Genomic DNA, 16,854 nt, shown 5'->3' with positions numbered 1-16,854 from the left:
CAATTTGCGCACGGTATGTAACTTGAATTGTTTCACCCTGTTGGCCGAATGGCTAAGCGATCGCTCCGTCCCTCTCCGTTCTCTGGCATGGTCTAGTGGCTTGGATACCTGGCTCTCACCCAGGAGGCCCGGGCACGATTCCCGGTGTCGGAAGTATTTTTTATCTGCTATTATCAAGTATCCGATTTACGCACGCTATGTAACTTCAATACTTTTACCCTGTTGGCCAAATGGCTAAGCGATCGTTCCGTCCCTCTCCGTTCTCCGGCATAGTCTAGCGGCTAGGATACCTGGCTCTCACCCAGGAGGCCCGGGTTCGATTCCCAGTGTCGGAAGTATTTTCTTTTATCTGCTATCATCAAGTCTCCAATTTGCGCACGCTATGTAACTTCAATACTTTTACCCTGTTGGCCGAATCGCTAAGCGATCGCTCCGTCCCTCTTTGTTCTCCGGCGTGGTCTAGTGGCTAGGATACCTGGCTCTCACCCAGCAGGCCCGGGTACGATTCCCGGTGTCAGAAGTTTTTTCTTTTATCTGCTGTCATCAAGTCTCCAATTTGCGCACGGTATGTAACTTCAATAGTTTTACCCTGTTGGCCGAATGGCTAAGCGATCTCTCCGTCCCTCTCCGTTCTCCGGCATGGTCTAGTGTCTAGGATACCTGGCTCTCACCCAGGAGGCCAGGGTACGATTCCCGGTGTCGGAAGTATTTTTATCTGCTATTATCAAGTATGCAATTTACGCACGCTATGTAACTTCAATACTTTTACCCTGTTTGCCAAATGGCTAAGCGATCGCTCCGTCCCCCTCCGTTCTCCGGCATGGTCTAGTGGCTAGGATACCTGGCTCTCATCAGGAGGCCCGGGTTCGATTTGCGGTGTTGGAAGTATTTTCGTTTAGCTGCTATCATCAAGTCTTCAATTTGCGCACGCTATGTATCTTCAATAGTTTTACCCTGTTGGCCGAATGGCTAAGCGATCGCTCCGTCCCTCTTCGTTCTCCGGCATGGTCTAGTGGCTAGGATACCTGGCTCTCACCCAGGAGGCCCGGGTTCGATTCCCGATGTCGGAAGTATTTTCTTTTATCTGCTGTTATCAAGTCTCCAATTTGCGCACGCTATGCAACTTCAATACTTTTTTCCTGTTGCCCGAATGGCTAAGGGATTGCTCCATCCCTCTCCGTTCTCTGGCATGGTCTAGTGGCTAGGATACCTAGCTCTCACCCAGGAGTCCCGGGTTCGATTCCCGGTGTCGGAAGTATTTTCTTTTATCTGCTATCACCAAGCCTCCAATTTGCGCATGCTTTGTATCTTCAATACTTTTACCCTGTTGGCCGAATGGCTAAGCGATCGCTCCGTCCCTCTCCGTTCTCCGGCATGGTCTAGTGGCTAGGATACCTGGCTCTCACCCAGGAGGCCCGGGTACGATTCCCGGTGTCGAAAGTTTTTTCTTTTATCTGCTGTCATGAAGTCTCTAATTTGCGCATGGTATATAACTTCAAAAGTTTTACCCTGTTGGTCAAATGACCAAGCGATCGCTCCGTCTTTCTCCCTTTTCCGGCATGGTCTAGTGGCTAGGATACCTGGCTCTCACCCAGAAGGCCCGGGTACGATTCCCGGTGTCGAAAGTTTTTTCTTTTATCTGCTGTCATGAAGTCTCTAATTTGCACATGGTATATAACTTCAAAAGTTTTACCCTGTTGGTCAAATCGCTAAGCGATCGCTCCGTCCCTCTCCGTTCTCCGGCATGGTCTAGTGGCTAGGATACCTGGCTCGCACCCAGGAGGCCCGGGTGCGATTTCCGGTGTCGGAAGTATTCTCTTTTATCTGCTGTCATCAAGTCTCCAATTAGTGCACGGTTTGTAACTTCAATAGTTTTACCCTGTTGGCCAAATGGCTAACCGATCTTTCCGTTACTCTCCGTTCTCCGGCATGGTCTAGTGTCTAGGATACCTGGCTCTCACCCAGGAGGCCCGGTTGCGATTCCCGGTGTCGGAGGTATTTTCTTTTATATGCTATCATCAAGTCTCCAATTTGCGCATGGTATGTAACTTCAATAGTTTTACCGTGTCGGTCAAATGGCTAAGCGATCGCTCCGTCCCTTTGCGTTCTCTGGCGTGGTCTAGTGGCTAGGATATCTGGCTCTCACCCAGGAGACCCGGGTTCGATTCGCGGTGTCGGAAGTATTTTCTTTTATCTGCTATCATCAAGTCTCCAATTTGCGCACGCTGTATAACTGCAATACATTTACCCTGTTGGTCGAATGGCTAAGCGATCGCTCCGTCCATCTCCGTTCTCCGGCATGGTCTAGTGGCTAGGATACCTGGCTCTCACCCACGAGGCCCGGATTCAATTCCCGGTGTCAGAAGTATTTTTTTAATCTGCTGTCATCAAGTCTCAGATTTGCGCACGCTATGTAACTTCAATAGTTTTACCCCGTTGGCCGAATGGCTAAGCGATCGCTCCGTTCCTCTCCATTCTACAGCATGGTCTAGTGTCTAGGATACCTACGGCACTCTCACCCAGGAGGCCTGCGTGCGATTCCCGGTGTCGGAAGTATTTTTTATCTGCTATCATCAAGTCTCCAATTTGCGCATACGATATAACTTCAATACTTTTACCCTGTTGGCCGAATGGCTAAGCGATCGTTCAGTCCTTCTCCGTTCTCCGGCATGATCTAGTGGCTAGGATACCTAGCTCTCACCCAGGAGGCCTGGATTCGATTCCCGGTGTCGGAAGTATTTTGTTTTATCTGCTGTCTTCAAGCCTCCAATTTGCGCATGCTTTGTAACTTCAATACTTTTACCCTGTTGGCGGAATATCTAAGCAATCGTTCCGTCCTTCTCCGTTCTCCGGCGTGGTCTAGTGGCTAGGATATCTGGCTCTCACCCAGGAGACCCTGGTTCGATTCTTGGTGTCGGAAGTATTTTTTTATCTGCTGTCATCAAGTCTCCAATTTGCGCACGGTATGTAACTTGAATAGTTTCACCCTGTTGGCCGAATGGCTAAGCGATCGCTCCGTCCCTCTCCGTTCTCTGGCATGGTCTAGTGGCTTGGATACCTGGCTCTCACCCAGGAGGCCCGGGTACGATTCCCGGTGTCGGAAGTATTTTTTATCTGCTACTATCAAGTATCCGATTTTCGCACGCTATGTAACTTCAATACTTTTACCCTGATGGCCAAATGGCTAAGCGATCGTTCCGTCCCTCTCCGTTCTCCGGCATAGTCTAGTGGCTAGGATACCTGGCTCTCACCCAGGAGGCCCGGGTTCGATTGCCAGTGTCGGAAGTATTTTCTTTTATCTGCTATCATCAAGTCTCCAATTTGCGCACGCTATGTAACTTCAATACTTTTACCCTGTTGGCCGAATCGCTAAGCGATCGCTCCGTCCCTCTTTGTTCTCCGGCATGGTCTAGTGGCTAGGATACCTGGCTCTCATCAGGAGGCCCGGGTTCGATTTGCGGTGTCGGAAGTATTTTCTTTTAGCTGCTGTCATCAAGTCTTCAATTTGCGCACGCTATGTATCTTCAATAGTTTTACCCTGTTGGCCGAATGGCTAAGCGATCACTCCGTCCCTCTCAAATCTCTGGCATGGTCTAGTGGCTAGGATACCTGGCTCTCACCCAGCAGGCCCGGGTACGATTCCCGGTGTCAGAAGTTTTTTCTTTTATCTGCTGTCATCAAGTCTCCAATTTGCGCACGGTATGTAACTTCAATAGTTTTACCCTGTTGGCCGAATGGCTAAGCGATCTCTCCGTCCCTCTCCGTTCTCTGGCATGGTCTAGTGTCTAGGATACCTGGCTCTCACCCAGGAAGCCCGGTTGCGATTCCTGGGGTCGGGAGTATTTTTTTTATCAGCTATCATCAAGTCTCCAAATTGCGCACGCTATGTATCTTCAATACTTCTACCCTGTTGGCCAAATGGCTAAGCGATCGCTCCGTCCCTCTCCGTTCTCCGGCATAGTCTAGTGGCTAGGATACCTGGCTTTCACCCAGGAGGCCCTGGTTCGATTCCCGGTGTCGGAAGTATTTTCTTTTATCTGCTGTCATCAAGTCTCCAATTTGCGCACGCTATGTAACTTCAATAGTTTTACCCTGTTGGCCGAATCACTAAGCGTTCGCTCCGTCCTTCTCCGTTCTCCGGCGTGGTCTAGTGGCTAGGATATCTGGCTCTCACCCAGGAGACCCTGGTTCGATTCTTGGTGTCGGAAGTATTTTTTTATGTGCTGTCATCAAGTCTCCAATTTGCGCACGGTATGTAACTTGAATTGTTTCACCCTGTTGGCCGAATGGCTAAGCGATCGCTCTGTCCCTCTCCGTTCTCTGGCATGGTCTAGTGGCTAGGATACCTGGCTCTCACCCAGGAGGCCCGGGTACGATTCCCGGTGTCGAAAGTTTTTTCTTTTATCTGCTGTCATGAAGTCTCTAATTTGCGCATGGTATATAACTTCAAAAGTTTTACCCTGTTGGTCAAATCGCTAAGCGATCGCTCCGTCCCTCTCTGTTCTCCGGCATGGTCTAGTGGCTAGGATACCTGGCTCGCACCCAGGAGGCCCGGGTGCGATTTCCGGTGTCGGAAGTATTTTCTTTTATCTGCTGTCATCAAGTCTACAATTTGTGCACGGTTTGTAACTTCAATAGTTTTACCCTGTTGGCCAATTGGCTAAGCGATCTTTCCGTTACTCTCCGTTCTCCGGCATGGTCTAGTGTCTAGGATACCTGGCTCTCACCCAGGAGGCCCGGTTGCGATTCCCGGTGTCGGAGGTATTTTCTTTTATATGCTATCATCAAGTCTCCAATTTGCGCACGCTAGGTAACTTCATTACTTTTACCCTGTTAGCCGAATCGCTAAGCGATCGCTCCGTCCCTCTCCGTTCTCCGGCATGGTCTAGTGGCTAGGATACCTGGCTTTCACCCAGGAGGCCCGGGTTCGATTCCCGGTGTCGGAAGTATTTTCTTTTATCTGCTATCATCAAGTCTCCAATTTGCGCACGCTATGTAACTTCAATACTTTTACCCTGTTGGCCGAATCGCTAAGTGATCGCTCCGTCCCTCTCCGTTCTCCGGCATGGTCTAGGGTCTGGGATACCTGGCTCTCATCAGGAGGCCCGGGTTCGATTTGCGGTGTCGGAAGTATTTTCTTTTAGCTGCTATCATCAAGTCTTCAATTTGCGCACGCTATGTATCTTCAATAGTTTTACCCTGTTGGCCGAATGGCTAAACGATCGCTCCGTCCCTCTTCGTTCTCCGGCATGGTCTAGTGGCTAGGATACCTGGCTCTCACCCAGGAGGCCCGGGTTCGATTCCCGATGTCGGAAGTATTTTCTTTTATCTGCTGTTATCAAGTCTCCAATTTGCGCACGCTATGCAACTTCAATACTTTTTTCCTGTTGCCCGAATGGCTAAGGGATGGCTCCATCCCTCTCCGTTCTCTGGCATGGTCTAGTGGCTAGGATACCTAGCTCTCACCCAGGAGTCCCGGGTTCGATTCCCGGTGTCGGAAGTATTTTCTTTTATCTGCTATCACCAAGCCTCCAATTTGCGCATGCTTTGTATCTTCAATACTTTTACCCTGTTGGCCGAATGGCTAAGCGATCGCTCCGTCCCTCTCCGTTCTCCGGCATGGTCTAGTGGCTAGGATACCTGGCTCTCACCCAGGAGGCCCGGGTACGATTCCCGGTGTCGAAAGATTTTTCTTTTATCTGCTGTCATGAAGTCTCTAATTTGCGCATGGTATATAACTTCAAAAGTTTTACCCTGTTGGTCAAATGACTAAGCGATCGCTCCGTCTTTCTCCCTTTTCCGGCATGGTCTAGTGGCTAGGATACCTGGCTCTCACCCAGAAGGCCCGGGTACGATTCCCGGTGTCGAAAGTTTTTTCTTTTATCTGCTGTCATGAAGTCTCTAATTTGCACATGGTATATAACTTCAAAAGTTTTACCCTGTTGGTCAAATCGCTAAGCGATCGCTCCGTCCCTCTCCGTTCTCCGGCATGGTCTAGTGGCTAGGATACCTGGCTCGCACCCAGGAGGCCCGGGTGCGATTTCCGGTGTCGGAAGTATTCTCTTTTATCTGCTGTCATCAAGTCTCCAATTAGTGCACGGTTTGTAACTTCAATAGTTTTACCCTGTTGGCCAAATGGCTAACCGATCTTTCCGTTACTCTCCGTTCTCCGGCATGGTCTAGTGTCTAGGATACCTGGCTCTCACCCAGGAGGCCCGGTTGCGATTCCCGGTGTCGGAGGTATTTTCTTTTATATGCTATCATCAAGTCTCCAATTTGCGCATGGTATGTAACTTCAATAGTTTTACCGTGTCGGTCAAATGGCTAAGCGATCGCTCCGTCCCTTTGCGTTCTCTGGCGTGGTCTAGTGGCTAGGATATCTGGCTCTCACCCAGGAGACCCGGGTTCGATTCGCGGTGTCGGAAGTATTTTCTTTTATCTGCTATCATCAAGTCTCCAAATTGCGCACGCTGTATAACTGCAATACATTTACCCTGTTGGTCGAATGGCTAAGCGATCGCTCCGTCCATCTCCGTTCTCCGGCATGGTCTAGTGGCTAGGATACCTGGCTCTCACCCACGAGGCCCGGATTCAATTCCCGGTGTCAGAAGTATTTTTTTAATCTGCTGTCATCAAGTCTCAGATTTGCGCACGCTATGTAACTTCAATAGTTTTACCCCGTTGGCCGAATGGCTAAGCGATCGCTCCGTTCCTCTCCATTCTACAGCATGGTCTAGTGTCTAGGATACCTACGGCACTCTCACCCAGGAGGCCTGCGTGCGATTCCCGGTGTCGGAAGTATTTTTTATCTGCTATCATCAAGTCTCCAATTTGCGCATACGATATAACTTCAATACTTTTACCCTGTTGGCCGAATGGCTAAGCGATCGCTCAGTCCTTCTCCGTTCTACGGCATGATCTAGTGGCTAGGATACCTAGCTCTCACCCAGGAGGCCTGGATTCGATTCCCGGTGTCGGAAGTATTTTGTTTTATCTGCTGTCTTCAAGCCTCCAATTTGCGCATGCTTTGTAACTTCAATACTTTTACCCTGTTGGCGGAATATCTAAGCAATCGTTCCGTCCTTCTCCGTTCTCCGGCGTGGTCTAGTGGCTAGGATATCTGGCTCTCACCCAGGAGACCCTGGTTCGATTCTTGGTGTCGGAAGTATTTTTTTATCTGCTGTCATGAAGTCTCCAATTTGCGCACGGTATGTAACTTGAATAGTTTCACCCTGTTGGCCGAATGGCTAAGCGATCGCTCCGTCCCTCTCCGTTCTCTGGCATGGTCTAGTGGCTTGGATACCTGGCTCTCACCCAGGAGGCCCGGGTACGATTCCCGGTGTCGGAAGTATTTTTTATCTGCTACTATCAAGTATCCGATTTTCGCACGCTATGTAACTTCAATACTTTTACCCTGATGGCCAAATGGCTAAGCGATCGTTCCGTCCCTCTCCGTTCTCCGGCATAGTCTAGTGGCTAGGATACCTGGCTCTCACCCAGGAGGCCCGGGTTCGATTGCCAGTGTCGGAAGTATTTTCTTTTATCTGCTATCATCAAGTCTCCAATTTGCGCACGCTATGTAACTTCAATACTTTTACCCTGTTGGCCGAATCGCTAAGCGATCGCTCCGTCCCTCTTTGTTCTCCGGCATGGTCTAGTGGCTAGGATACCTGGCTCTCATCAGGAGGCCCGGGTTCGATTTGCGGTGTCGGAAGTATTTTCTTTTAGCTGCTGTCATCAAGTCTTCAATTTGCGCACGCTATGTATCTTCAATAGTTTTACCCTGTTGGCCGAATGGCTAAGCGATCACTCCGTCCCTCTCAAATCTCTGGCATGGTCTAGTGGCTAGGATACCTGGCTCTCACCCAGCAGGCCCGGGTACGATTCCCGGTGTCAGAAGTTTTTTCTTTTATCTGCTGTCATCAAGTCTCCAATTTGCGCACGGTATGTAACTTCAATAGTTTTACCCTGTTGGCCGAATGGCTAAGCGATCTCTCCGTCCCTCTCCGTTCTCTGGCATGGTCTAGTGTCTAGGATACCTGGCTCTCACCCAGGAAGCCCGGTTGCGATTCCTGGGGTCGGGAGTATTTTTTTTATCAGCTATCATCAAGTCTCCAAATTGCGCACGCTATGTATCTTCAATACTTCTACCCTGTTGGCCAAATGGCTAAGCGATCGCTCCGTCCCTCTCCGTTCTCTGGCATAGTCTAGTGGCTAGGATACCTGGCTTTCACCCAGGAGGCCCTGGTTCGATTCCCGGTGTCGGAAGTATTTTCTTTTATCTGCTGTCATCAAGTCTCCAATTTGCGCACGCTATGTAACTTCAATAGTTTTACCCTGTTGGCCGAATCACTAAGCGTTCGCTCCGTCCTTCTCCGTTCTCCGGCGTGGTCTAGTGGCTAGGATATCTGGCTCTCACCCAGGAGACCCTGGTTCGATTCTTGGTGTCGGAAGTATTTTTTTATGTGCTGTCATCAAGTCTCCAATTTGCGCACGGTATGTAACTTGAATTGTTTCACCCTGTTGGCCGAATGGCTAAGCGATCGCTCCGTCCCTCTCCGTTCTCTGGCATGGTCTAGTGGCTAGGATACCTGGCTCTCACCCAGGAGGCCCGGGTACGATTCCCGGTGTCGAAAGTTTTTTCTTTTATCTGCTGTCATGAAGTCTCTAATTTGCGCATGGTATATAACTTCAAAAGTTTTACCCTGTTGGTCAAATCGCTAAGCGATCGCTCCGTCCCTCTCCGTTCTCCGGCATGGTCTAGTGGCTAGGATACCTGGCTCGCACCCAGGAGGCCCGGGTGCGATTTCCGGTGTCGGAAGTATTTTCTTTTATCTGCTGTCATCAAGTCTACAATTTGTGCACGGTTTGTAACTTCAATAGTTTTACCCTGTTGGCCAATTGGCTAAGCGATCTTTCCGTTACTCTCCGTTCTCCGGCATGGTCTAGTGTCTAGGATACCTGGCTCTCACCCAGGAGGCCCGGTTGCGATTCCCGGTGTCGGAGGTATTTTCTTTTATATGCTATCATCAAGTCTCCAATTTGCGCACGCTAGGTAACTTCATTACTTTTACCCTGTTAGCCGAATCGCTAAGCGATCGCTCCGTCCCTCTCCGTTCTCCGGCATGGTCTAGTGGCTAGGATACCTGGCTTTCACCCAGGAGGCCCGGGTTCGATTCCCGGTGTCGGAAGTATTTTCTTTTATCTGCTATCATCAAGTCTCCAATTTGCGCACGCTATGTAACTTCAATACTTTTACCCTGTTGGCCGAATCGCTAAGTGATCGCTCCGTCCCTCTCCGTTCTCCGGCATGGTCTAGGGTCTGGGATACCTGGCTCTCATCAGGAGGCCCGGGTTCGATTTGCGGTGTCGGAAGTATTTTCTTTTAGCTGCTATCATCAAGTCTTCAATTTGCGCACGCTATGTATCTTCAATAGTTTTACCCTGTTGGCCGAATGGCTAAGCGATCGCTCCGTCCCTCTTCGTTCTCCGGCATGGTCTAGTGGCTAGGATACCTGGCTCTCACCCAGGAGGCCCGGGTTCGATTCCCGATGTCGGAAGTATTTTCTTTTATCTGCTGTTATCAAGTCTCCAATTTGCGCACGCTATGCAACTTCAATACTTTTTTCCTGTTGCCCGAATGGCTAAGGGATGGCTCCATCCCTCTCCGTTCTCTGGCATGGTCTAGTGGCTAGGATACCTAGCTCTCACCCAGGAGTCCCGGGTTCGATTCCCGGTGTCGGAAGTATTTTCTTTTATCTGCTATCACCAAGCCTCCAATTTGCGCATGCTTTGTATCTTCAATACTTTTACCCTGTTGGCCGAATGGCTAAGCGATCGCTCCGTCCCTCTCCGTTCTCCGGCATGGTCTAGTGGCTAGGATACCTGGCTCTCACCCAGGAGGCCCGGGTACGATTCCCGGTGTCGAAATATTTTTCTTTTATCTGCTGTCATGAAGTCTCTAATTTGCGCATGGTATATAACTTCAAAAGTTTTACCCTGTTGGTCAAATGACTAAGCGATCGCTCCGTCTTTCTCCCTTTTCCGGCATGGTCTAGTGGCTAGGATACCTGGCTCTCACCCAGAAGGCCCGGGTACGATTCCCGGTGTCGAAAGTTTTTTCTTTTATCTGCTGTCATGAAGTCTCTAATTTGCACATGGTATATAACTTCAAAAGTTTTACCCTGTTGGTCAAATCGCTAAGCGATCGCTCCGTCCCTCTCCGTTCTCCGGCATGGTCTAGTGGCTAGGATACCTGGCTCGCACCCAGGAGGCCCGGGTGCGATTTCCGGTGTCGGAAGTATTCTCTTTTATCTGCTGTCATCAAGTCTCCAATTAGTGCACGGTTTGTAACTTCAATAGTTTTACCCTGTTGGCCAAATGGCTAACCGATCTTTCCGTTACTCTCCGTTCTCCGGCATGGTCTAGTGTCTAGGATACCTGGCTCTCACCCAGGAGGCCCGGTTGCGATTCCCGGTGTCGGAGGTATTTTCTTTTATATGCTATCATCAAGTCTCCAATTTGCGCATGGTATGTAACTTCAATAGTTTTACCGTGTCGGTCAAATGGCTAAGCGATCGCTCCGTCCCTTTGCGTTCTCTGGCGTGGTCTAGTGGCTAGGATATCTGGCTCTCACCCAGGAGACCCGGGTTCGATTCGCGGTGTCGGAAGTATTTTCTTTTATCTGCTATCATCAAGTCTCCAAATTGCGCACGCTGTATAACTGCAATACATTTACCCTGTTGGTCGAATGGCTAAGCGATCGCTCCGTCCATCTCCGTTCTCCGGCATGGTCTAGTGGCTAGGATACCTGGCTCTCACCCACGAGGCCCGGATTCAATTCCCGGTGTCAGAAGTATTTTTTAATCTGCTGTCACCAAGTCTCAGATTTGCGCACGCTATGTAACTTCAATAGTTTTACCCCGTTGGCCGAATGGCTAAGCGATCGCTCCGTTCCTCTCCATTCTACAGCATGGTCTAGTGTCTAGGATACCTACGGCACTCTCACCCAGGAGGCCTGCGTGCGATTCCCGGTGTCGGAAGTATTTTTTATCTGCTATCATCAAGTCTCCAATTTGCGCATACGATATAACTTCAATACTTTTACCCTGTTGGCCGAATGGCTAAGCGATCGCTCAGTCCTTCTCCGTTCTCTGGCATGATCTAGTGGCTAGGATACCTAGCTCTCACCCAGGAGGCCTGGATTCGATTCCCGGTGTCGGAAGTATTTTGTTTTATCTGCTGTCTTCAAGCCTCCAATTTGCGCATGCTTTGTAACTTCAATACTTTTACCCTGTTGGCGGAATATCTAAGCAATCGTTCCGTCCTTCTCCGTTCTCCGGCGTGGTCTAGTGGCTAGGATATCTGGCTCTCACCCAGGAGACCCTGGTTCGATTCTTGGTGTCGGAAGTATTTTTTTATCTGCTGTCATCAAGTCTCCAATTTGCGCACGGTAAGTAACTTCAATAGTTTTACCGTGTTGGTCAAATGGCTAAGCGATCGCTCCGTCCCTTTGCGTTCTCCGGCGTGGTCTAGTGGCTAGGTTATCTGGCTCTCACCCAGGAGACCCGGGTTCGATTCGCGGTGTCGGAAGTATTTTCTTTTATCTGCTATCATCAAGTCTCCAAATTGCGCACGCTGTATAACTGAAATACTTTTACCCTGTTGGCCGAATGGCTAAGCGATCGCTCAGTCCTTTTCCGTTCTCCGGCATGGTCTAGTGGCTAGGATACCTAGCTCTCACCCAGGAGGCCTGGATTCGATTCCCGGTGTCGGAAGTATTTTCTTTTATCTGCTGTCTTCAAGCCTCCAATTTGCGCATGCTTTGTAACTTCAATACTTTTACCCTGTTGGCGGAATATCTAAGCGATCGTTCCGTCCTTCTCCGTTCTCCGGCGTGGTCTAGTGGCTAGGATATCTGGCTCTCACCCAGGAGACCCTGGTTCGATTCTTGGTGTCGGAAGTATTTTTTATGTGCTGTCATCAAGTCTCCAATTTGCGCACGGTATGTAACTTGAATTGTTTCACCCTGTTGGCCGAATGGCTAAGCGATCGCTCCGTCCCTCTCCGTTCTCTGGCATGGTCTAGTGGCTTGGATACCTGGCTCTCACCCAGGAGGCCCGGGTACGATTCCCGGTGTCGGAAGTACTTTTTATCTGATATTATCAAGTATCCGATTTACGCACGCTATGTAACTTCAATACTTTTACCCTGTTGGCCAAATGGCTAAGCGATCGTTCCGTCCCTCTCCGTTCTCCGGCATAGTCTAGTGGCTAGGATACCTGGCTCTCACCCAGGAGGCCCGGGTTCGATTCCCGGTGTCGGAAGTATTTTCTTTTATCTGCTATCATCAAGTCTCCAATTTGCGCACGCTATGTAACTTCAATACTTTTACCCTGTTGGCCGAATCGCTAAGCGATCGCTCCGTCCCTCTTTGTTCTCCGGCGTGGTCTAGTGGCTAGGATACCTGGCTCTCATCAGGAGGCCCGGGTTCGATTTGCGGTGTCGGAAGTATTTTCTTTTAGCTGCTGTCATCAAGTCTTCAATTTGCGCACGCTATGTATCTTCAATAGTTTTACCCTGTTGGCCGAATGGCTAAGCGATCGCTCCGTCCCTCTCAAATCTCTGGCATGGTCTAGTGGCTAGGATACCTGGCTCTCACACAGCAGGCCAGGGTACGATTCCCGGTGTCAGAAGTTTTTTCTTTTATCTGCTGTCATCAAGTCTCCCATTTGCGCACGGTATGTAACTTCAATAGTTTTACCTTGTTGGTCAAATGGCTAAGCGATCGCTCCGTCCCTCTACGTTCTCCGGCGTGCTTTAGTGGCTAGGATGCCTGACTCTCACCCTGGAGACCCGGGTTTGATTCCCGGTGTCGGAAGTATTTTCTTTTATCTGCTATCATCAAGTCTTCAATTTGCGCATGCTATGTAACTTCAATACTTTTACCCTGTTGGCCGAATAACTAAGCGTTCGCTCCGTCTTTCTCCCTTTTCCGGCATGGTCTAGTGGCTAGGATACCTGGCTCTCACCCAGGAGGCCCGGGTGCGATTCCCGGTGTCGAAAGTTTTTTCTTTTATCTGCTGTCTTGAAGTCTCTAATTTGCGCATGGTATATAACTTCAAAAGTTTTACCCTGTTGGTAAAATCGCTAAGCGATCGCTCCGTCCCTCTCCGTTCTCCGGCATGGTCTAGTGGCTAGGATACCTGGCTCGCACCCAGGAGGCCCGGGTGCGATTTCCGGTGTCGGAAGTATTTTCTTTTATCTGCTGTCATCAAGTCTACAATTTGTGCACGGTTTGTAACTTCAATACTTTTACCCTGTTGGCCAATTGGCTAAGCGATCTTTCCGTTACTCTCCGTTCTCCGGCATGGTCTAGTGTCTAGGATACCTGGCTCTCACCCAGGAGGCCCGGTTGCGATTCCCGGTGTCGGAGGTATTTTCTTTTATATGCTATCATCAAGTCTCCAATTTGCGCACGCTAGGTAACTTCATTACTTTTGCCCTGTTAGCCGAATCGCTAAGCGATCGCTCCGTCCCTCTCCGTTCTCTGGCATGGTCTAGTGGCTTGGATACCTGGCTCTCACCCAGGAGGCCCGGGTACGATTGCCGGTGTCGGAAGTATTTTTTATCTGCTATTATCAAGTATGCAATTTACGCACGCTATGTAACTTCAATACTTTTACCCTGTTGGCCGAATGGCTAAGCGATCGCTCCGTCCCTCTCCGTTCTCCGGCATGGTCTAGTGGCTAGGATACCTGGCTTTCACCCAGGAGGCCCGGGTTCGATTCCCGGTGTCGGAAGTATTTTCTTTTATCTGCTATCTTAGTCTCCAATTTGCGCACGCTATGTAACTTCAATACTTTTACCCTGTTGGCCGAATCGCTAAGTGATCGCTCCGTCCCTCTCCGTTCTCCGGCATGGTCTAGTGGCTAGGATACCTGGCTCTCATCAGGAGGCCCGGGTTCGATTTGCGGTGTCGGAAGTATTTTCTTTTAGCTGCTATCATCAAGTCTTCAATTTGCGCACGCTATGTATCTTCAATAGTTTTACCCTGTTGGCCGAATGGCTAAGCGATCGCTCCGTCCCTCTTCGTTCTCCGGCATGGTCTAGTGGCTAGGATACCTGGCTCTCACCCAGGAGGCCCGGGTTCGATTCCCGATGTCGGAAGTATTTTCTTTTATCTGCTGTTATCAAGTCTCCAATTTGCGCACGCTATGCAACTTCAATACTTTTTTCCTGTTGCCCGAATGGCTAAGGGATGGCTCCATCCCTCTCCGTTCTCTGGCATGGTCTAGTGGCTAGGATACCTAGCTCTCACCCAGGAGTCCCGGGTTCGATTCCCGGTGTCTGAAGTATTTTCTTTTATCTGCTATCACCAAGCCTCCAATTTGCGCATGCTTTGTATCTTCAATACTTTTACCCTGTTGGCCGAATGGCTAAGCGATCGCTCCGTCCCTCTCCGTTCTCCGGCATGGTCTAGTGGCTAGGATACCTGGCTCTCACCCAGGAGGCCCGGGTACGATTCCCGGTGTCGAAAGTTTTTTCTTTTATCTGCTGTCATGAAGTCTCTAATTTGCGCATGGTATATAACTTCAAAAGTTTTACCCTGTTGGTCAAATGACTAAGCGATCGCTCCGTCTTTCTCCCTTTTCCGGCATGGTCTAGTGGCTAGGATACCTGGCTCTCACCCCGAAGGCCCGGGTACGATTCCCGGTGTCGAAAGCTTTTTTCTTTTATCTGCTGTCATGAAGTCTCTAATTTGCACATGGTATATAACTTCAAAAGTTTTACCCTGTTGGTCAAATCGCTAAGCGATCGCTCCGTCCCTCTCCGTTCTCCAGCATGGTCTAGTGGCTAGGATACCTGGCTCGCACCCAGGAGGCCCGGGTGCGATTTCCGGTGTCGGAAGTATTCTCTTTTATCTGCTGTCATCAAGTCTCCAATTAGTGCACGGTTTGTAACTTCAATAGTTTTACCCTGTTGGCCAAATGGCTAACCGATCTTTCCGTTACTCTCCGTTCTCCGGCATGGTCTAGTGTCTAGGATACCTGGCTCTCACCCAGGAGGCCCGGTTGCGATTCCCGGTGTCGGAGGTATTTTCTTTTATATGCTATCATCAAGTCTCCAATTTGCGCATGGTATGTAACTTCAATAGTTTTACCGTGTCGGTCAAATGGCTAAGCGATCGCTCCGTCTCTTTGCGTTCTCCGGCGTGGTCTAGTGGCTAGGATATCTGGCTCTCACCCAGGAGACCCGGGTTCGATTCGCGGTGTCGGAAGTATTTTCTTTTATCTGCTATCATCAAGTCTCCAAATTGCGCACGCTGTATAACTGCAATACATTTACCCTGTTGGTCGAATGGCTAAGCGATCGCTCCGTCCCTCTCCGTTCTCCGGCATGGTCTAGAGGCTAGGATACCTGGCTCTCACCCACGAGGCCCGGATTCAATTCCCGGTGTCAGAAGTATTTTTTTAATCTGCTGTCATCAAGTCTCAGATTTGCGCACGCTATGTAACTTCAATAGTTTTACCCCGTTGGCCGAATGGCTAAGCGATCGCTCCGTTCCTCTCCATTCTACAGCATGGTCTAGTGTCTAGGATACCTACGGCACTCTCACCCAGGAGGCCTGCGTGCGATTCCCGGTGTCGGAAGTATTTTTTATCTGCTATCATCAAGTCTCCAATTTGCGCATACGATATAACTTCAATACTTTTACCCTGTTGGCCGAATGGCTAAGCGATCGCTCAGTCCTTCTCCGTTCTCCGGCATGATCTAGTGGCTAGGATACCTAGCTCTCACCCAGGAGGCCTGGATTCGATTCCCGGTGTCGGAAGTATTTTGTTTTATCTGCTGTCTTCAAGCCTCCAATTTGCGCATGCTTTGTAACTTCAATACTTTTACCCTGTTGGCGGAATATCTAAGCAATCGTTCCGTCCTTCTCCGTTCTCCGGCGTGGTCTAGTGGCTAGGATATCTGGCTCTCACCCAGGAGACCCTGGTTCGATTCTTGGTGTCGGAAGTATTTTTTTATCTGCTGTCATCAAGTCTCCAATTTGCGCACGGTATGTAACTTGAATAGTTTCACCCTGTTGGCCGAATGGCTAAGCGATCGCTCCGTCCCTCTCCGTTCTCTGGCATGGTCTAGTGGCTTGGATACCTGGCTCTCACCAAGGAGGCCCGGGTACGATTCCCGGTGTCGGAAGTATTTTTTATCTGCTACTATCAAGTATCCGATTTACGCACGCTATGTAACTTCAATACTTTTACCCTGATGGCCAAATGGCTAAGCGATCGTTCCGTCCCTCTCCGTTCTCCGGCATAGTCTAGTGGCTAGGATACCTGGCTCTCACCCAGCAGGCCAGGGTACGATTCCCGGTGTCAGAAGTTTATTCTTTTATCTGCTGTCATCAAGTCTCCAATTTGCGCACGGTATGTAACTTCAATAGTTTTACCCTGTTGGCCGAATGGCTAAGCGATCTCTCCGTTCCTCTCCGTTCTCCGGCATGGTCTAGTGTCTAGGATACCTGGCTCTCACCCAGGAGGCCCGGGTACGAATCCCGGTGTCGGAAGTATTTTTTATCTGCTATTATCAAGTATGCAATTTACGCACGCTATGTAACTTCAATACTTTTACAATGTTTGCCAAATGGCTAAGCGATCGCTCCGTCCCCCTCCGTTCTCCGGCATGGTCTAGTGGCTAGGATACCTGGCTCTCACCCAGGAGGCCCGAGTACGATTCCCGGTGTCGGAAGTATTTTTTATCTGCTATTATCAAGTCTCCAATTCACGCACGCTATGTAACTTCAATACTTTTACCCTGTTGGCCGAATGGCTAAGTGATCGCTTCGTCCCT

At 49.7% G+C, this 16,854-nt stretch overlaps 50 non-coding genes across 50 annotated transcripts; all 50 read left to right on the top strand.

Moving 5' to 3' along the window:
• Positions 1-263: 263 nt before the first annotated feature.
• Positions 264-335, top strand: TRNAE-CUC (transfer RNA glutamic acid (anticodon CUC)). The gene has a single exon. It is a non-coding gene; the product is annotated as a tRNA-Glu (tRNA).
• Positions 336-998: 663 nt separating this feature from the next.
• TRNAE-CUC (transfer RNA glutamic acid (anticodon CUC)) lies at positions 999-1,070 on the top strand. The gene has a single exon. It is a non-coding gene; the product is annotated as a tRNA-Glu (tRNA).
• Positions 1,071-1,183: 113 nt separating this feature from the next.
• TRNAE-CUC (transfer RNA glutamic acid (anticodon CUC)) lies at positions 1,184-1,255 on the top strand. Its single transcript has one exon. It is a non-coding gene; the product is annotated as a tRNA-Glu (tRNA).
• Positions 1,256-1,368: 113 nt separating this feature from the next.
• TRNAE-CUC (transfer RNA glutamic acid (anticodon CUC)) lies at positions 1,369-1,440 on the top strand. The gene has a single exon. It is a non-coding gene; the product is annotated as a tRNA-Glu (tRNA).
• A 113-nt stretch (positions 1,441-1,553) lies between these two features.
• On the top strand, positions 1,554-1,625 carry TRNAE-CUC (transfer RNA glutamic acid (anticodon CUC)). Its single transcript has one exon. It is a non-coding gene; the product is annotated as a tRNA-Glu (tRNA).
• Positions 1,626-1,738: 113 nt separating this feature from the next.
• On the top strand, positions 1,739-1,810 carry TRNAA-CGC (transfer RNA alanine (anticodon CGC)). Its single transcript has one exon. It is a non-coding gene; the product is annotated as a tRNA-Ala (tRNA).
• An 853-nt stretch (positions 1,811-2,663) lies between these two features.
• Positions 2,664-2,735, top strand: TRNAE-CUC (transfer RNA glutamic acid (anticodon CUC)). The gene has a single exon. It is a non-coding gene; the product is annotated as a tRNA-Glu (tRNA).
• Positions 2,736-2,848: 113 nt separating this feature from the next.
• On the top strand, positions 2,849-2,920 carry TRNAE-CUC (transfer RNA glutamic acid (anticodon CUC)). The gene has a single exon. It is a non-coding gene; the product is annotated as a tRNA-Glu (tRNA).
• Positions 2,921-3,031: 111 nt separating this feature from the next.
• TRNAE-CUC (transfer RNA glutamic acid (anticodon CUC)) lies at positions 3,032-3,103 on the top strand. Its single transcript has one exon. It is a non-coding gene; the product is annotated as a tRNA-Glu (tRNA).
• Positions 3,104-3,213: 110 nt separating this feature from the next.
• On the top strand, positions 3,214-3,285 carry TRNAE-CUC (transfer RNA glutamic acid (anticodon CUC)). The gene has a single exon. It is a non-coding gene; the product is annotated as a tRNA-Glu (tRNA).
• A 666-nt stretch (positions 3,286-3,951) lies between these two features.
• Positions 3,952-4,023, top strand: TRNAE-UUC (transfer RNA glutamic acid (anticodon UUC)). The gene has a single exon. It is a non-coding gene; the product is annotated as a tRNA-Glu (tRNA).
• Positions 4,024-4,136: 113 nt separating this feature from the next.
• TRNAE-CUC (transfer RNA glutamic acid (anticodon CUC)) lies at positions 4,137-4,208 on the top strand. Its single transcript has one exon. It is a non-coding gene; the product is annotated as a tRNA-Glu (tRNA).
• A 111-nt stretch (positions 4,209-4,319) lies between these two features.
• Positions 4,320-4,391, top strand: TRNAE-CUC (transfer RNA glutamic acid (anticodon CUC)). The gene has a single exon. It is a non-coding gene; the product is annotated as a tRNA-Glu (tRNA).
• Positions 4,392-4,504: 113 nt separating this feature from the next.
• TRNAA-CGC (transfer RNA alanine (anticodon CGC)) lies at positions 4,505-4,576 on the top strand. The gene has a single exon. It is a non-coding gene; the product is annotated as a tRNA-Ala (tRNA).
• Positions 4,577-4,874: 298 nt separating this feature from the next.
• TRNAE-UUC (transfer RNA glutamic acid (anticodon UUC)) lies at positions 4,875-4,946 on the top strand. Its single transcript has one exon. It is a non-coding gene; the product is annotated as a tRNA-Glu (tRNA).
• A 297-nt stretch (positions 4,947-5,243) lies between these two features.
• TRNAE-CUC (transfer RNA glutamic acid (anticodon CUC)) lies at positions 5,244-5,315 on the top strand. The gene has a single exon. It is a non-coding gene; the product is annotated as a tRNA-Glu (tRNA).
• A 113-nt stretch (positions 5,316-5,428) lies between these two features.
• On the top strand, positions 5,429-5,500 carry TRNAE-CUC (transfer RNA glutamic acid (anticodon CUC)). The gene has a single exon. It is a non-coding gene; the product is annotated as a tRNA-Glu (tRNA).
• A 113-nt stretch (positions 5,501-5,613) lies between these two features.
• TRNAE-CUC (transfer RNA glutamic acid (anticodon CUC)) lies at positions 5,614-5,685 on the top strand. Its single transcript has one exon. It is a non-coding gene; the product is annotated as a tRNA-Glu (tRNA).
• A 113-nt stretch (positions 5,686-5,798) lies between these two features.
• On the top strand, positions 5,799-5,870 carry TRNAE-CUC (transfer RNA glutamic acid (anticodon CUC)). The gene has a single exon. It is a non-coding gene; the product is annotated as a tRNA-Glu (tRNA).
• Positions 5,871-5,983: 113 nt separating this feature from the next.
• Positions 5,984-6,055, top strand: TRNAA-CGC (transfer RNA alanine (anticodon CGC)). Its single transcript has one exon. It is a non-coding gene; the product is annotated as a tRNA-Ala (tRNA).
• A 1,038-nt stretch (positions 6,056-7,093) lies between these two features.
• On the top strand, positions 7,094-7,165 carry TRNAE-CUC (transfer RNA glutamic acid (anticodon CUC)). The gene has a single exon. It is a non-coding gene; the product is annotated as a tRNA-Glu (tRNA).
• Positions 7,166-7,276: 111 nt separating this feature from the next.
• On the top strand, positions 7,277-7,348 carry TRNAE-CUC (transfer RNA glutamic acid (anticodon CUC)). Its single transcript has one exon. It is a non-coding gene; the product is annotated as a tRNA-Glu (tRNA).
• Positions 7,349-7,458: 110 nt separating this feature from the next.
• TRNAE-CUC (transfer RNA glutamic acid (anticodon CUC)) lies at positions 7,459-7,530 on the top strand. Its single transcript has one exon. It is a non-coding gene; the product is annotated as a tRNA-Glu (tRNA).
• Positions 7,531-8,196: 666 nt separating this feature from the next.
• Positions 8,197-8,268, top strand: TRNAE-UUC (transfer RNA glutamic acid (anticodon UUC)). Its single transcript has one exon. It is a non-coding gene; the product is annotated as a tRNA-Glu (tRNA).
• A 113-nt stretch (positions 8,269-8,381) lies between these two features.
• Positions 8,382-8,453, top strand: TRNAE-CUC (transfer RNA glutamic acid (anticodon CUC)). The gene has a single exon. It is a non-coding gene; the product is annotated as a tRNA-Glu (tRNA).
• A 111-nt stretch (positions 8,454-8,564) lies between these two features.
• TRNAE-CUC (transfer RNA glutamic acid (anticodon CUC)) lies at positions 8,565-8,636 on the top strand. Its single transcript has one exon. It is a non-coding gene; the product is annotated as a tRNA-Glu (tRNA).
• A 113-nt stretch (positions 8,637-8,749) lies between these two features.
• Positions 8,750-8,821, top strand: TRNAA-CGC (transfer RNA alanine (anticodon CGC)). The gene has a single exon. It is a non-coding gene; the product is annotated as a tRNA-Ala (tRNA).
• A 298-nt stretch (positions 8,822-9,119) lies between these two features.
• TRNAE-UUC (transfer RNA glutamic acid (anticodon UUC)) lies at positions 9,120-9,191 on the top strand. Its single transcript has one exon. It is a non-coding gene; the product is annotated as a tRNA-Glu (tRNA).
• A 297-nt stretch (positions 9,192-9,488) lies between these two features.
• On the top strand, positions 9,489-9,560 carry TRNAE-CUC (transfer RNA glutamic acid (anticodon CUC)). Its single transcript has one exon. It is a non-coding gene; the product is annotated as a tRNA-Glu (tRNA).
• A 113-nt stretch (positions 9,561-9,673) lies between these two features.
• TRNAE-CUC (transfer RNA glutamic acid (anticodon CUC)) lies at positions 9,674-9,745 on the top strand. Its single transcript has one exon. It is a non-coding gene; the product is annotated as a tRNA-Glu (tRNA).
• Positions 9,746-9,858: 113 nt separating this feature from the next.
• On the top strand, positions 9,859-9,930 carry TRNAE-CUC (transfer RNA glutamic acid (anticodon CUC)). The gene has a single exon. It is a non-coding gene; the product is annotated as a tRNA-Glu (tRNA).
• Positions 9,931-10,043: 113 nt separating this feature from the next.
• On the top strand, positions 10,044-10,115 carry TRNAE-CUC (transfer RNA glutamic acid (anticodon CUC)). Its single transcript has one exon. It is a non-coding gene; the product is annotated as a tRNA-Glu (tRNA).
• A 113-nt stretch (positions 10,116-10,228) lies between these two features.
• TRNAA-CGC (transfer RNA alanine (anticodon CGC)) lies at positions 10,229-10,300 on the top strand. Its single transcript has one exon. It is a non-coding gene; the product is annotated as a tRNA-Ala (tRNA).
• Positions 10,301-11,337: 1,037 nt separating this feature from the next.
• On the top strand, positions 11,338-11,409 carry TRNAE-CUC (transfer RNA glutamic acid (anticodon CUC)). The gene has a single exon. It is a non-coding gene; the product is annotated as a tRNA-Glu (tRNA).
• A 296-nt stretch (positions 11,410-11,705) lies between these two features.
• On the top strand, positions 11,706-11,777 carry TRNAE-CUC (transfer RNA glutamic acid (anticodon CUC)). The gene has a single exon. It is a non-coding gene; the product is annotated as a tRNA-Glu (tRNA).
• Positions 11,778-11,890: 113 nt separating this feature from the next.
• On the top strand, positions 11,891-11,962 carry TRNAE-CUC (transfer RNA glutamic acid (anticodon CUC)). Its single transcript has one exon. It is a non-coding gene; the product is annotated as a tRNA-Glu (tRNA).
• A 110-nt stretch (positions 11,963-12,072) lies between these two features.
• TRNAE-CUC (transfer RNA glutamic acid (anticodon CUC)) lies at positions 12,073-12,144 on the top strand. The gene has a single exon. It is a non-coding gene; the product is annotated as a tRNA-Glu (tRNA).
• Positions 12,145-12,254: 110 nt separating this feature from the next.
• On the top strand, positions 12,255-12,326 carry TRNAE-CUC (transfer RNA glutamic acid (anticodon CUC)). Its single transcript has one exon. It is a non-coding gene; the product is annotated as a tRNA-Glu (tRNA).
• Positions 12,327-12,993: 667 nt separating this feature from the next.
• TRNAE-CUC (transfer RNA glutamic acid (anticodon CUC)) lies at positions 12,994-13,065 on the top strand. The gene has a single exon. It is a non-coding gene; the product is annotated as a tRNA-Glu (tRNA).
• Positions 13,066-13,178: 113 nt separating this feature from the next.
• On the top strand, positions 13,179-13,250 carry TRNAA-CGC (transfer RNA alanine (anticodon CGC)). The gene has a single exon. It is a non-coding gene; the product is annotated as a tRNA-Ala (tRNA).
• Positions 13,251-13,730: 480 nt separating this feature from the next.
• On the top strand, positions 13,731-13,802 carry TRNAE-UUC (transfer RNA glutamic acid (anticodon UUC)). Its single transcript has one exon. It is a non-coding gene; the product is annotated as a tRNA-Glu (tRNA).
• A 295-nt stretch (positions 13,803-14,097) lies between these two features.
• Positions 14,098-14,169, top strand: TRNAE-CUC (transfer RNA glutamic acid (anticodon CUC)). Its single transcript has one exon. It is a non-coding gene; the product is annotated as a tRNA-Glu (tRNA).
• Positions 14,170-14,282: 113 nt separating this feature from the next.
• Positions 14,283-14,354, top strand: TRNAE-CUC (transfer RNA glutamic acid (anticodon CUC)). Its single transcript has one exon. It is a non-coding gene; the product is annotated as a tRNA-Glu (tRNA).
• Positions 14,355-14,467: 113 nt separating this feature from the next.
• On the top strand, positions 14,468-14,539 carry TRNAE-CUC (transfer RNA glutamic acid (anticodon CUC)). Its single transcript has one exon. It is a non-coding gene; the product is annotated as a tRNA-Glu (tRNA).
• Positions 14,540-14,838: 299 nt separating this feature from the next.
• On the top strand, positions 14,839-14,910 carry TRNAA-CGC (transfer RNA alanine (anticodon CGC)). The gene has a single exon. It is a non-coding gene; the product is annotated as a tRNA-Ala (tRNA).
• Positions 14,911-15,208: 298 nt separating this feature from the next.
• On the top strand, positions 15,209-15,280 carry TRNAE-CUC (transfer RNA glutamic acid (anticodon CUC)). The gene has a single exon. It is a non-coding gene; the product is annotated as a tRNA-Glu (tRNA).
• Positions 15,281-15,763: 483 nt separating this feature from the next.
• On the top strand, positions 15,764-15,835 carry TRNAE-CUC (transfer RNA glutamic acid (anticodon CUC)). The gene has a single exon. It is a non-coding gene; the product is annotated as a tRNA-Glu (tRNA).
• A 113-nt stretch (positions 15,836-15,948) lies between these two features.
• TRNAE-CUC (transfer RNA glutamic acid (anticodon CUC)) lies at positions 15,949-16,020 on the top strand. Its single transcript has one exon. It is a non-coding gene; the product is annotated as a tRNA-Glu (tRNA).
• Positions 16,021-16,498: 478 nt separating this feature from the next.
• TRNAE-CUC (transfer RNA glutamic acid (anticodon CUC)) lies at positions 16,499-16,570 on the top strand. Its single transcript has one exon. It is a non-coding gene; the product is annotated as a tRNA-Glu (tRNA).
• Positions 16,571-16,680: 110 nt separating this feature from the next.
• TRNAE-CUC (transfer RNA glutamic acid (anticodon CUC)) lies at positions 16,681-16,752 on the top strand. The gene has a single exon. It is a non-coding gene; the product is annotated as a tRNA-Glu (tRNA).
• Positions 16,753-16,854: the final 102 nt, after the last annotated feature.

The sequence above is a fragment of the Rhipicephalus microplus genome, chromosome 3, assembly GCF_043290135.1.
Source record: "Rhipicephalus microplus isolate Deutch F79 chromosome 3, USDA_Rmic, whole genome shotgun sequence".
NCBI lineage: Eukaryota > Metazoa > Arthropoda > Arachnida > Ixodida > Ixodidae > Rhipicephalus > Rhipicephalus microplus.
This window is presented reverse-complemented; position numbering and strand designations above follow the sequence as displayed.